The sequence below is a fragment of the Coturnix japonica genome, unplaced genomic scaffold (assembly GCF_054131305.1).
Source record: "Coturnix japonica strain WE unplaced genomic scaffold, WE-NBRP24 Scf044, whole genome shotgun sequence".
Lineage (NCBI taxonomy): Eukaryota > Metazoa > Chordata > Aves > Galliformes > Phasianidae > Coturnix > Coturnix japonica.
In genome coordinates this window covers 1,337,396-1,352,125 of record NW_028188947.1, presented here as the reverse complement: position 1 = coordinate 1,352,125, position 14,730 = coordinate 1,337,396, and the positions used below count along the sequence as shown (strand labels likewise).

Genomic DNA, 14,730 nt, shown 5'->3' with positions numbered 1-14,730 from the left:
ATGGTGCTGCTCAGGTCTTACTAAATGTAGGCTCAGCCTGATATAGATGCATTCCAGCGGAGATACCCAGCACTTACGTACTTTTGCTTTCACATAAATGCCCGAAATGAGCTGGGCATCAGCACGTTGTTAGAAAGCTCCCTGACTGTTTCCCAATTGATTCTTGTAGGACTTGGAGGGCTTTGAGTCTAAGACCTGGGAGATGGTGAAGAAACCCAAGGCAAGTGCTGCTCAGCTGAGCAAGAAAGCCATGGAAAGCAAAAAGAAGTGATAAGGGCTTGAGCAGGAAGGCACAAAGGACAGCAGAATCGCCTGGAATGCTTCCTCAGAAGTGCACCAAAGGCAACGGACTGCGTGGTCTGTTTTTCAGGCATGGCTGTGCTTTCCCTTTCGTGGACTGCGGACTGGAACTAAGGAAGCTGGAAGGGAAGGGCTTCCAATGAATTAGCAGCAAAGAGGACTTCACCTATTTGGGACTTGATATATGGCAAGAGCTGAAGACACTGCATTCCTTTAGGGTCTGTCTCTTCAGGGCCAGGGACGGTCTAGTGTTAGCCTGAAATATGGCTAGAAGGGTCTGGAGAGAGGTGGTGTCGTAGCCACAGAGTCTCTGTAAGGCATCTGGAGCTTCCTGATGCCAGCTCACTGCTTGGTTTGTTTGATCACGAATGAGTCAACGGGAGGAGAACCTGATGTGTTAGGTGCCCCAGAGCTTACAGTGGCTTTGAAGAAAAGGGTTCTGTGGTGGGGCTGCAAGTCTGCCATCCTTTTGCATACACAGACTGCCATCCTCAATTGACAAATGCATTGTGAGCCCGGGTCCAGCAGCAGTGCTGTGTCTGTTCTCTACCAGAAGACTAGCAGCACATTTGCTGGAACCATCAGTGTGAGAAGGACCGCGTTTGCTTCTCTCCCTTGCTGTTGGTGGATGAGTCAGGTGGGCAGCATGAGGAGAACAGAACAAAGCATGTGAGACAAAAGCACTCTGAAGTTGCTTGGAGATCTCAGGACAAAGAAACATGACAAAAATATCTCACACCAATTACATATAATCTTTGTTTCAAATTAAAACCAAAGTAACTTTTTAAAAGTCATGCTGCCTCTTTCTGTTTACTATGAAAGCTTCTTGAGCTCTGTAGAAACACAGGGACATCCATGGCCTGTTCACGAGAGTGACGCGTTTAGGGGAGGCCTTTCAGCTCCTTCGATCTGTGTGAGGGTGGTTGGCTCAAACTTTCAGGCATGCGTGTGTCCGTGCTTGACTTGGAAGCAGCAAAATGTCTGCCAGAACACCTCCACCTTCCTGGAAAGAGGAAACGGTGCAATGTCTTAATTAATTTGCCTCTCATGAGGGATGTTGGCTTCAAGAGCCCCCATGGAGGTAGCAAAATAAAGGCAGTGTTTGTTAATAGGATCGGGGGATTAGATGGGGATTCAGTCGATTGATAATGGGGATTTCTGTAGGCCCCATGGCAAGTGTAGCTGTATCAGGGAGCTGCCTGGCAGCCACTTGGACTGCAGAAGGAGCGGTGAGCTGGGTGAGCTCTGGCTGGTGTTACTTGGTTCCCTCCCCAGAAGAGGAAAGGAAGGAAAGACTGTGCGCTAAGTCCTCAAATTCCCAGGCATCTATCTCAAGCAGTTTTTCTCTTCCATTTTTGACTGTTCAAGCAGGTCTCCCTCTCTGACCACATGCTGTCCCGCTCACAGTGCATCCTTGTGCTCCTCCAGTGCAAGCTGCATGATCCCTTGAGGCAGGCTCATAAGCAGCTCGAGACCCGAGTTCCAGTTCACATAGTTCAATTAAATCCCTATTAATCCTGCTCAGACCTAATTGACTTTCATTCTCATACATGTGCTTCTCTCTGCTTTAGAGATGCTCTCTGCTGATGTTCCCCACTGGCAGCAGCGGAAGAGCCAAGGCTGTCTGTGAAGAGAACCAATACTTCCTTCTTGCTGCTCTGGAAGTTTTGAAGCCAAGATTCTTTCCCAGCCTGGTGTAAAAAACATGAAAAGAGCCCTTTGGTGTCTGGGTGCCAGGGAGGGTCAAGGCTCCGTGTGGTGATACTTAAGGAGAAAGCAATGAGGCTGTAGGAGGGGAGGAGGTGGTCGCTGCCTCTGTTCATGGAGGTAGTTCTTCCAGGAAGGTGTGCTGTTGCTCACAGCGTGTTCCTGCAGGGATCAAGATGACTGTATTGATTTTGTTTGCTTCTGAATCTCATGAAGCATTGGACTGACTGCAGCGAGGAAGTGGGATGATGAATGGAGAGTGCTGGCGTTTGGATCCTGGCTGCTTGTTTGGTGATGAGGTTGGCTGCCAGGTTTGGTGCTCTGAAAGGATCTGACCCTCCTCATCCTCAGACCAGAAGGGATGATTTGGCTGGGGCCGTCCCACAAGAGATACAGAAGCAAACCAGTGTCGGCTTTGGTGTGTCTGAAACTGCTGCTGACTGCAGGGCAAAGGTCCTGCTCTCCTCCAGTACCTGTAGCTTGTCGCTTTGAGCAGTTCTTCTAAGTTTATGGAGTGGTTTTGTGGCTTTTGTTAAGTGGATCAGAGCAGTCGCTGGTCAAAACGTCCCTTGTTTGGGCTGGCAATTACAGGGTGATGATCCTGTTGGTTTCACATCTCTTCCTTTAAATTCAGCTGCTTTTCTCATCTTTCACTGTTGATCTTCCCAACTTCACCGCCCACCCCGGTCTGTCACCACACATCAGTGCTGTGCAGTCACCACCTCTGGTGATGTTCACTTCCTTCCCCTCAGCTTGTGGGGTTTCACTTGGAGCCCGAAGGCCCTTGTGTGGCTCTGGAGCTTTCTGTACCTGTGTGAACAGCAGCTGGCTGCAGCCAAAGGCTCTCAGACTGCAGCTGAAGCAGAGCCCAGTTGATTCCTGCACAGCCTGGGTCCAACCCACCTGCCAAATACAGAACCATGCTGCTGTGTGAGAGCCTCCAGGCCGGAGAGAAGGATCCCAGCATTAGTCCCCCTGCTTGGCAAACCTAAATCAGCCCGAAGCTCATAACCATGGGTTCCTGATGCTGGCCATGCTAATTGCTTGCTGTCACATCCACACTCTTTGCAAGTCTGCCAAGCTCAGTGATTGTAAAATGATAGAATTCCTGAGCTGGAGGGTCCCTGCGAGGACCACTGAGTCCAGCTCCTGGCTGCACGCTTCAATGGCTCCAGGTGGGGATGGCAAAAAGCTGCTTGAGTTCCTGAAAAGATCAGAGCAAAGGCTCTGCTGCATCTGTCTGCGACTCAAACACCACCATTGTGTTATTCATAGTAATAATTCCTACAAATATAGTTGGAATTTGCAGCGAGCAAAGCGCAGCTCACCTCAGGAACAGAATCAAAGGCTGGCACAGTCTGGAGCACACACCTCTGCCTGTTTCGCTGTTGCCCGGGCAGATTGCAGCTTGATGACATCCAACAGCAAAGCAGTTCTCCTTCAGCAGGTATCTTCTGAACTCACAAGCACCTCTGCACTGCAGAGCAGCCCTGTGTTTAACAAGGCTGTCCATCATTCACACTGGTTTCAGATCTGACATTCCTCTCCTAGCACCCAGGACCAATGCTTAGTCACTTCCCCGTGAGGAGGAATGACTTAGCATTAGGTAGTAGATGAGAACAGGATTCTTTCCTATGTTGCTCCCTTATAAGCTCAATAACCACATGCTGCACGTGGGTAACAAGAGCCAAACAGGAGCCGTTCCATCCCAGACTACACCTGCAGATGTCTCCACAAGGTCCGTCTGAAGAGTCTCACAGCTGAAGGTCCTGGGACTGCTCTTCCTCTTTCCAAACACACGGTAGCTGAGGAAAGCTCCCTATTAGCTGAAGAGACCAATTTCAGGACCTTCACTGACTGGAGGAGCCGCTGTGGGACACAGGTGTCCCCTCCCACTCACCCTCTCTCCACAGCCGACCATGGCGCAGCTCTTGGAAAGATGACGGAGCTGTCTAAATCAAACCCTATCACCGACTACATAAACAAATACATTGACTAGCTGCATGAAGAGCAAGCAGCAGACATTGCAACAGCAAGTCAAATGCAACCTCAAAGATTTACTAACGAAGAGTCAAAATGCTACATTTCCATGGGAAGCCTAAAACGGATCAACTCAGGTGTGACAGTGGCTCCCACGGCGGTTCTGCTCCACACATTGCTGGTGCACTTGCTAAGACACCTCATCTTTGTCTTTGGACACTGGGAAAAGGGGAAAACATATTTTGCTACTGGTATGTCATTCTTGGGAATGGGAAAGAAAGTGAGTGTGGGACTTGGGCCACATCACTGCAGCCTATGGAGAGCCCTTGGGGTGTGTAGCTGCCCTGCAACACCGCACTGCCGCTCCACTGCTCCAACAACACCTACAGCAGCTGTGCACATAAAGATGGCAGACTACAGGGAGTGCCATGCGGGTGCTGCAGGGCTTCATCCCCTAAGCCCACAGTATCAGCAGTGCCCAGCTGGCTTTGCTGCACAGCCTTATCACCTGAGAGTCTGAAGACTTGGGGGAAAATCTCAGCAGCTGCGCAGCTGCCGAGGTTCCATGCCATGCCCCGGCCTGCACACAGCCCGGCTCTCCCTGCTCTGCTCTCCCAGTGTTTCCTGCAGCCCCTGTGCTGTGACCAACACGAGCGGGGCTCGGGCCCAACGCCCGCTCACATCCCCAGCAGGCAAAAATAGCACACGACAGAAACCCAGCCTACCTGCAACCCCCAGCAGCAGTTCAATCCTTCATTTCTACACTTGTGCTTCGTAACACCAAACCAATAACGACAGGACGAGCATCTCTTTGAGTCATTTTATAGAAGTATTTGACTTACGGAGATATTGTTACAGTTTCCTGAGTATTGGAAATTACAATACAAGGAAATTTCCACAATTAACTTCATACAGTATTTAACCATCCAGTGCTGCTGATCCCTGTTCATGTCCTTGTTCAATAGAGCAATACACAAACAGTGATGCTGGAAGAAAATGAAGACACCACAATAATCAGGGGCTGGAGATACCAACAGAACCATGAGCTGAATTCACAGACAGAGCACAGCATGTCAGAATGATGCAAACAAGACAATTTTAACAGGCTTTTCTTTTTCAAGTTTTTTTTTCTTTTTCTGGAATAGAAACACATTAAAATATCAGCTCCCGCTGCTTGATCAGGTGAAGACATGACGCATTTACTGTGCAGCTTCATATAGGAACATTCATATTCATATAGGAACCTGAGCTACCTGGAGCAATAAGGCTTTGTTAATTCGTCCATCAGCAGCTCAGCAGCTCATTCAGTTTTTCATGTCATTTTCATAAGGCAAACAACGAAACAGAAGTTACTTTCATGTTTGAGAACTGGGATTAGTTGGCAGCTACATACGAGTATGTATTTGTTATGCAGTATGAATTCACACAGATCAGGTTGCTCAAGCAGTGCTGGGAGCAGTAAAGTCATTCATCTCAGCTGGAAGTCCAATATTACCTGGGGTAGCAGATGCTGTGGGGTTATCAGTTGCAAATAACAGCTTTTCCTTCAGTTGCTCATAATTCTTATAGGCTGGAAGGTCCAAGCGATTGAAACTGAAAACAAAGAGAAACCTTAAGTATTGAACAACAGTTTAAACCACCAAATATCCATTAGGAACACAGGCATATGAACTGTCCTGTTCAGAAGGAAAACTGCATTTGTACCCTCTAAAACACCTGTATCTTGACATGCACTTGTCTATGAAAGTGAGAGTTAAAACACAACAAGCACCTGAGCAGCGATAACTTTCCATAACTGGCAATGTATTTAGTAACAAGTCTCACCTAATCTCTCTTCTGTATCTGAAACTTAAAATCTGAGCATCTTCACAAAGCACCAGCGTAACTGAGAAACTGAGCAGAAGCTACATTTTCTCCAGCCAAGAGGGAGCATGAGCGTGGCTATTTATTTTCATTGCCAAGATCGAGCGTGGTGATAATGAAAGATCAATCCCAAACTCTTTAAAAAAAGGACAACCTTAAGTACTAAAAGTAGCTTTACGTTTTTATTGATGTGCAGATCCATGGCATTTACAATGGAATCAGCTCCACAACAAAACTGCTTTTCAGAAGTTCAACTATTACTCAGCAGAGCTTACTGCCATAGCCCAGTGCTTTGCTTTCACACAGTCTCAGACACTTCCATATCACACCCACTTCCTAAAATCTCAAAGTAGATTTCCATCCATAAGAACAGAACCACAGCAGAGTTTGATCCTTCGTACTTACCAGGTGTGACTTCCAGGTAACCAGTTTTCCTTTCCAACTTTCTCAATGCAAAATTTTTGGGGTCTGTTGCTCCCTGTACAAAAATCAAACAATGAATTCTTAGGTCTAACTGCCCGTGTATACCAGTAGGTAATACATGAACACAGCGCGTGAAAACAAGACTATAACTACTTGCAGAGCACAAAGACATTTGTCTCTCACTACATCCCTCTGAAGAAATCCACGTAGTGAAATGCATAAATATGAAGCGGTTTTCAAAGAAACTCAACCACTGAATCACATCGTTGGTTTGGTACCGGAAGGAATCTCTGGAGTTTACCTAGTCCTGCCACTCTGATCAACCAAGGATACCCAGAGCAGGCTGCCCTGCCAGGACCATGTCCAAACCATGGATCAAGTCACTGATGCAAGGCGTGTTCACATTCCATCCATCCCTTTTTCTATCACAGCTCTACCAATATGCAAGACTCAGATTCCATATAAATTCATTAAAAAATACCCTTAAACACACAGCTTGGTCCTTATTAAGAAAAAAGGAAATAACATGAGCATAAAATGCATTAAAGAGGGCTCTTTACCCGTGAGGTCAGCAAATCCTCCTACTGGTAATCTGCACGTTCCAGTAACAAACTGTAGAAATCTCATTCTCTTCTCATTATCTATTTATTTCCCAAACTGAAAAATAATAATTAACATTGATGTCAAGTTTAATATTGAAATATTCACTTCCCCATCCCCCATGGGACAGCTGGATTAGCAGTTATCATTTACATTTACATGCTACTTATCTGTTGAGTAATTCTGACTATTGCTCATTAAGCTGTTGCTGTGTTCTTGTGTGGAAAAAAGAAGTCTACAAACCTGCCAGAACCACAATATCTGTCTGCAGGTTCTGTTATCATGCCGGTAGATGGTATTGCCTCTGCCAGTCATTCAGATCAATTTCTTGAATTCCACACAGGAGCACCTTTAGGGAAGAAAAATTTCATAAACATGGAAACTACAAGCTACTACTTTGCTTCTACAGCAAGACTATTGTACTGAAATACTACTGTACTTCAAAGCACCCGCAATCACAGTACGCTTGGTTTTAATATTAAACTCTTAAAGTTCCACAGCAAATAATAACATCTGTGGCAACAAAGAAGATATACCAGTCATGAAAAGGAATGCATTTAGACATATAAACCATCCTTTCTCATTGCCTAACCGTACAATTCTGTGCTAGAAATACGATGTTCTGCTGCAGAGTATAATTTGGAGAGACCAAAAGCAGCTAAAACCTGCTCCACTCTGTAATTTGACCATCCGCTGATATTTGGTTCTTATCTCCCTTGCTTTCCAGTCACTCACTCTTTAGACACACGCAAATCACATTGTCAAGGACTACAAAAACACTGTCAGCCAAAAAATTTATGCTGGCAGAATCTTAACGTTAGAAATGTGTCTAAATTGGTTGCAAAGAAGAAAGAGAAGAACAACACAGTAACCAAATACTACCTGATACATAAGGCTTCTCTCACACATCCTGAAAGCAGAACCACCAGCCTTAATGAACTCTGCTCTTCAGACTCTGACTGAAATTGAAGTATTACATGTAGCAGCCTGGATCTGACAATAGTCTTTTACTTCCAGCTCCTTAGCATCAAAGGACCGCAGATACTGCTGGGGCAGAATTTCATTGAAGCCTTCAAAAGAAGCTTGTGTCTGTTCCTCAGCGCCTCAGGAAAGTCTCCATTCTGCTACCAGCCTGGAAAAGACACAGAAGGATCATTTAAAACGGGCTACGCTAACCCAAGTTCATCTTTGTTAGTTTGTTTTGAAATGAACCGTAAGCTGTGTTAAGAAAAATGCTGGAAAGTTCTGGGGATAGAGCACTGTGTAACTGTATTCTAATTGTGTTCCCAACCTTCACCCTGCACAAACAATTTTAAGTTAAAACCCTATGTTTCCAACCACTCAACTATGGAAAGCATTTTAGGCTCCAATAGCAGGCAGCATCTGTTGATATTAATGAGAGCACAGGAGTCCCTTGCTACCCAGAGGAAGAAAAAAATGCAGAGCTATATTCATCTAATATGTTCCATATTTGTTTCTGTTAATCAGGAAACTTTGCTCTGTGGTAGAAACTCCACTCTCCATTAAGAAAAGGGAGAAAAGCAGGCAGGAGACCCAAAGAACTTGAACCCAGGGAGAAGCAGATATTATGCTGAATTCAAGCCTAACCTGTCAGGAGAACTGGAATCGAAAGGAGAGATGAAACTCTGGGGAACGCAACACAGGACACAGAGTGTGACAAAAGAACATTGCTTAAGCTGCAATCTGAGCTCTCCCTGGCTTCCTCAAAACCAGAAGAGAATGGTCTTCTGCAGGTACTCCCTCCTCTCTATCCCAATGAGTATTTTGCACAACTGCCAATGCCAATACATTCCTTCTGCAAATGTTGCTGTTTCTGTGAAACCTTTCCAGATGACTCGTGACAAAAGCAATTTCTACTCCCTCATCCCTCAAAACCTTCCCACAAAGAAGCCTTCACCAATCAGATGGTAAGAAAGAGGGAATTCTACGGCCACAGCAATAAAGCGTGCAAAAAAGCAACCAACACAACCATGCCAAACTGCAGCCCGGACTCGTCCCGCTCACTGCAATCCAGACCCACTCCATCCGTACAAACCTTCATCCACGCCCACTGCCCCAGCCCAACACGGCACCGAGGTGTGCGGATCCATCGGCACCAATTCCAGCGGGGAGTCCTCATTCACAGCCCCGGAACAACAATGCACACCAACACGGCCAGGGCCGGCTCAGGCTCTGCCTCCAGGCTTTTGGGGCCGGCCGGGTGACTCCGCAGCACAGCGAGACCGTGGAGCCGCCCGGGAGCTGCCTCTGGGTGCCAGCAGCGCCGTGAGCTCCTCCCCCGACAGCCCCTCCGTGCCCCCGCACCGAGGCCCGACCCCGTTCGCAGCACAGAGCCCGCTCCTCCCGGCCCCGCTCATGGCCGCCATGCCGCCATGGCCCGGAAGTGCTCTCCGCCGCCTGCAGGAAGCACTTCCTGTCACTGGCACTGTCACCTGGCTCAGGCCGGGCTGGGGCCTGGTGGGGGGGGGCGGCTGCCGGACAAGGACCCAAAATTCACGTCTCGTTCCATGTCTTTCCTCTCGCTTTCCCTCCTTTACATTCCCATTCCCTTCCTTCCTTCCTCGCCCTCGTCCCCTTCCCTTCACCACCTCCCTGTGTCCATTCCAGTGCCTGGCCACCTGTTCTGACCAGTGATACCTCGTAGTGTCCAGCCTGAATCTCCCCTGTCCCAGCTTGAAGCCATTCCTTCTGGTCCTATCATTAATGACACGAGAGAAGAGGCCGAGCCCCAGCTCACTACAGCCTCCCTTCAGGAAGTTAGAGAGAGCAATGAGGTCTCCCCTGAGCCTCCTCTTCTCCAGGCTGAACATTCCCAGCTCCCTCAGCCGCTCCTCATACGGCCTGTGCTCCAGACCCCTCACCAGCTTTGTTGCCCTCCTCTGAACACGTTCCAGGGCCTCCATGTCTTCCTTGCAGTGAGGGGCACAAAACTGAACACAGCACTCAAGCTGCGGCCTCATCAGTGCTGACAACAGGGGGACAATCACCTCTCTGCTCCTGCTGGCAACACTGTTTCTGATGCAGGCCAGGATGCAGTTGGCCTTCTTAATATACAGCAAAGGAATCTCCTGAAATGGAAACCAGAATATCTGGCAACATGAAACAAAGTTCGGATTCATAAAAGACTGGCAGCAAGGCCTGAATCTCTTGTGTAATCTGCTCTTGATGTATCACATTAGCACTAGGTGGAATGCAGAAGCTTCCTGAGATGTGATAATCAAAACTTAGTCCAATGCCTTAAAAAAAGCCTTTAAGAGATTACTCCTCCTTGTCTGTTTAAAATAAACTTAGGTAGTACAAAAGGTTGGAAAATTTTTGGACAGCTCCCCAGGGCCGGGGTTTGGAAGGCCGTATTGACGAGAGTCAATCAAGCTCCGGCTGCAGGCGTATATGTGTGTGCCAGTTCTTTAACACAGTAGGAATCACAACTTGCTGCATGATCAAAATTCTACATATGCTACTCCTGAACCCCAATTACTTCCAGCAGTGTTAAATTACCCCTGATCTCAAAGCAGAACAAAACAACAAAATGCCACACCAATAGTGAATACATAAAAACAAACAACTCCTTGGGCCTCAAGGGGAGGATGATGCACAGGCCACGGCTGCCAGTGTGCAGCTGGGCTTCCCAGGGCAAACAGCAACACACGGTGCATCAGAAGCTGAAGGAGCCCTCAGGGAAGAGAGGCCAACTCAAGGGGCTGAGCACGGGACACCCTTCTTCCTGCCGGGCTGCTTCCCCTCCTCTGGTTTCTTTCTGTCGGACCTCAGAGAGTAAGGAGATGCTCACAGCCTGTCACCAGCACTTACGGGTTGGCTGAAAGGCCACAGGTTGGGAAGACCAACAAGGAAACGGGAAAACGTGCACCATGTCAAGGGAGAGACGTGAAGCCTACCGCTTCATCGCCCTGTGATTGCCAGCCCGAGCGAGGGACGTTCTGACCACCTACTGAAAGAGGCAGCACCAGGTTTAGAAAGTTCGCTTCAATTTTATTGCGGACAAGAAGATTTGGCTACTATTTATTACCCCGCCCACACCCCAAAATGAAACCCCAGTGCCCAGGATTTCCACTTAGCAATCAGTCACTCAGCCTCCAGTCAGACCCAAGGAGAAGCCAGACCCCAAGGCTACGTCACCTCCTCCCTCTCCAGTCCCAGCCAGCCCTATTTCAGCCTAACCCTACACCAGGCCTGGACCTCAAGAGACACACCCTGAAGGAACACAGCATCTCTAGCTCTTGCCATACACCAAGTCCTGCCTATGTGAAACCCTCTTTGCTTCTAACGCAGCACAAGCCCTTCCTGTCCAGTTCACTTCCATCATCTCCACCGTCCATGACAGGGAAAGCACGGCTGTGCCAGTAAACTGGACTGTTCAGTCAGCAGCTTTTGGTGCCACCTCCGAGGAAGCGCTGCAGGTGGTTCTGCTGTCCTTTGTAGCTTCTTGCTCAGGCCATCATCCTTACTTTCTGCTTTCCTTCTCAGCTTTCTTGCTTTTGGTGCCACCTCCGAGGAAGCGCTGCAGGTGGTTCTGCTGTCCTTTGTAGCTTCTTGCTCAGGCCATCATCCTTACTTTCTGCTTTCCTTCTCAGCTTTCTTCCTCAGCTGAGCAGCGCTTGCCTTGGCTTTCTTCACTCTCTCCCAAGTCTCAGTCCCCAAACTCTCCGAGTCCTACAAGAATCAATTCAGAAACGCTCAGGGAACCTTCTCAGCTAACAACTGGTTGGCGGCTCGCTTTGGGAGCTCAACTCACCCTCCTGGGCACACTGGGCTGCCAGAACTGGGAACTGCCTTCCTGACAGTCAGGCACACAAGAAACTCCACCCCTGTCTCGTTCCCCAAATCCCACACAAACCAGAGCCTAAAGCCCTTTCCTGCAAGGTGGTCCCTGCACGGGCAGGTGGACTCTCTGCCTGGCAGCTCATAGGGCGCAACAGCAGCCGCAGGATAAGACGAGCTGGCACCTCCAGGCTGCTGGCAACAGCTACAGATGGTTCCCTCCCAGCTGGTTGCCCGTGCCTTTCTCCCAGCCCATGAGAGCACCACTTACTGCCTTTGGGGACTTGGAAACTGGCAGCATGATGGCCAGCACAGAGAAGCTGCAAAACGGCTCTGTAGAAGAGTCCGTGGCGCAGCATGTTCTTCATTAGCATGGGCTCAGGGATCTCAGGTGGCCAGAAATGCCGTTCAGCAGCCATAGCACAGACAGCCTGCTGCTCTACTGCTCTCACGGAGGCTGCCTGCTCTGAGGGGGGAAAAAGAGGCATCATTACTCTCAGGCACTGTGATGGAGTTACTTCCTGCTAGAAACATTTCCAGGCTGACTTAGAGAAGTGCTCTGAAGCTTGGTCACCTTGGGCTACCGACCCAAGAACAAAGAGGGACATCAAACTTGCATTTCAGTTGCCCTTTAGCACCTGCCTCGGAGAACAGCCCTCAGCCTTCAGTACTGCTGCACTTACAGGTGAGGGGAAGAGAAGCAAGAGAGGACGGGTGGGTGTCAAAGAAGGGAAAATTTACCAGGCAAGAATAAACCTATCCCTGAGCTCCATCACACACATGTGAATACTGCCTTACTAATATGAACAATAACATCATTCACACAGCTAAATTTACTCACATTCACGTACCTGGTTGTGGACATGTTCGAGGCCTCGCTGCTGCTGTGCTGTTCAACGCCGGCCACAGCAATAAAGCGCGCAGAAAGCCCATCTGTTGCAGACAGAGGAATGAGCCGTGCTTAACCAACACTGCTTCAGTGCATGCTTACAGTAAGGCACACCTACCTTGCACTGGCCATGCAGGAAGCTCGTGACGCAGCTCCAGACGGCTCTCCTGAGGCCCAGCTTCATTTCACGGCCCCTCACGCTCTGCTGCTGGACATTCTGCAACGGAAAGCCAACGGATGCACATTCCATCCCTCACAGATGGCATCAGACCTCCGCTCTCGTGGCAGTCGCACTCACGGCTCCGGGGGAGAAAGCAGACGTGTGCTTACCGAGCGAGCGCTGTTTGCTGCCAGCTGCTGGTAGGAACCCACGCCTGACCCTACAGTACCAACAGTAACCTATGCCTAACTCTACAATGGGAACAACAATCTACTCCTAACACTAAAGAATGAAGAGGAACAAACTCCTAACAGGAAAACACCAACTCCTAACACTAAACCTACTCCTAACCTACTCCTAACACTAAAAAATGAACAATAAGCAATGCCTAACTCGAAAACACAAACAATAACCTATGCCTAACTCGAAAACACTAACAACAACCTACACCTAACTCTAAAACTAAACTAAACCCAAAAACCAACTATAGAAACAGGGACTGGAACAAACAGGGTAAAGATGGGACTGGGGGCCCACAGAATGTGGCTGCAGAATAGGCCCAAAGGAGGAACAGATGTTACAAAAATGCCACCCAGCTAATGCAGGGGGCGGGGGCTGTGCAGCGGGTAAGGAGCTCAGCGCCTGGATCAGCCACGGTGGAGCTGTGACCATGCCAACGCGGGGCTTGGCACGGTGGTGTGGTGCCAGGCTAGCTATGCCGCGGGCGGATCCACCTCCATGGGCTCCTCTGCAGGTGGATCCACCTCCATTGGCTCATCTGGAGGTGGATCCACCTCCATAGGCTCCACATGGGTGGTGGTCACGGGGCTGGTCCAGGCACGATGGAAAATGGCTCTCTTACCCCTCCTCTGCCTGGTGGTCATGGCGGGCCCCCTCCTCCTTCTCAGTCCTAGGGCCCCCAGCTCCATCCTCCCGCCTGAAACAGGGAAAACTTCTACCCTAGCCCTCTTAGCTGCCGACATGGCTGCTAACTGCCACAACTGTCAGAGGCGAGTGTGTTGCACGCGGCAGCGGTGACCAAGGTGACGTGGTGAGGGTTCTAAAATGGCGGCCGCACTTGTCACGGTTTGAACTAAAAATCCACCTGCGTCCGTGACAGGGGGCCGTGGGCCCCGGAGGGGCCCTAGGCCAAAAGGAAAAAGTTAATTAGGAAAAGAAAACAGCGGCAACGATCTAAGGAGGCACACTTATTTACTAAATACTATATCGAAATACCGGATAACACAATATAATACAATATAATTGAAAATTGAAAATTGGGCTAACGAATCAAGCAAAATAGGAGAGAGAATGAGTCCCGTAACAGAGAGGCCTACTGTGAATCTAGGCGAACGGCTGAAGGCTCCCACACACTCCCCTGAACGCCAGAACTCGAAAGACGTCAGTCTAATCTGCGACAGGGTTAATACAGAGTCCAGGTCCCGTGACCTATCGTGTTTTTCCCTGGGAGATGTAGTCTTCTTCTGTAAGTTGCAGATTCAGTAAAATTATTCATGCTTTATATGATGTTATGATGTGGAATACTGATAGCAAAATTACAAAATTATTAAACATGACATTCCACCCCTTATTCTACATCATTACATTATGTTTATACATACATACACACTCATATGTATAATTATGAATAATCAGCAACCTTATTTTTCTCAACAATTTATATTTATTCCATACAAATCCCTAAGTTGAGAACAAAACTCTATAACCTAACCTACTATTTATTAATTTTGAGAAAATGGCAAAACTGCCAGAAAAAGGAAAATGTGTCAGCGGTAGAGGGAAAAGGCAGCACTAGTAGGGCGTCCCCCACATCAAGGTGCACTCATCCTTTCCCAGCCACCACAGCAGATTTCCTTTTGACTTATACTTCTTTCCATGTGTGCTCTACACATGCATGGCCAGTGCAGGATATAGAGTCCAGATGGAAAACTTGCTTACAGAATGCCTAATTAAGGTATATAGAGAAAAAGTGTTTCCTTAACATTAA

General features: G+C 48.4%; 2 long non-coding RNA genes across 3 annotated transcripts; both read right to left on the bottom strand.

Annotated features, from left to right (window-relative positions):
• Positions 1-4,795: 4,795 nt before the first annotated feature.
• LOC146752550 (uncharacterized) lies at positions 4,796-9,491 on the bottom strand. 2 transcript variants are annotated; one of them, XR_014940578.1, is made up of 6 exons: positions 8,930-9,491; positions 7,756-8,005; positions 7,117-7,222; positions 6,834-6,930; positions 6,256-6,328; positions 4,796-5,580 (listed from the first exon to the last, which is right to left on the bottom strand). It is a non-coding gene; the product is annotated as an uncharacterized LOC146752550 (long non-coding RNA). The 2 variants fall into 2 exon arrangements; XR_014940577.1 differs by lacking the exon at positions 8,930-9,491 and having other exon boundaries at positions 7,756-8,242.
• Positions 9,492-10,877: 1,386 nt separating this feature from the next.
• Positions 10,878-12,675, bottom strand: LOC146752549 (uncharacterized). Its single transcript, XR_014940579.1, has 3 exons — positions 12,525-12,675; positions 11,945-12,137; positions 10,878-11,565 (listed from the first exon to the last, which is right to left on the bottom strand). It is a non-coding gene; the product is annotated as an uncharacterized LOC146752549 (long non-coding RNA).
• Between the last annotated feature and the right edge of the window lie 2,055 nt (positions 12,676-14,730).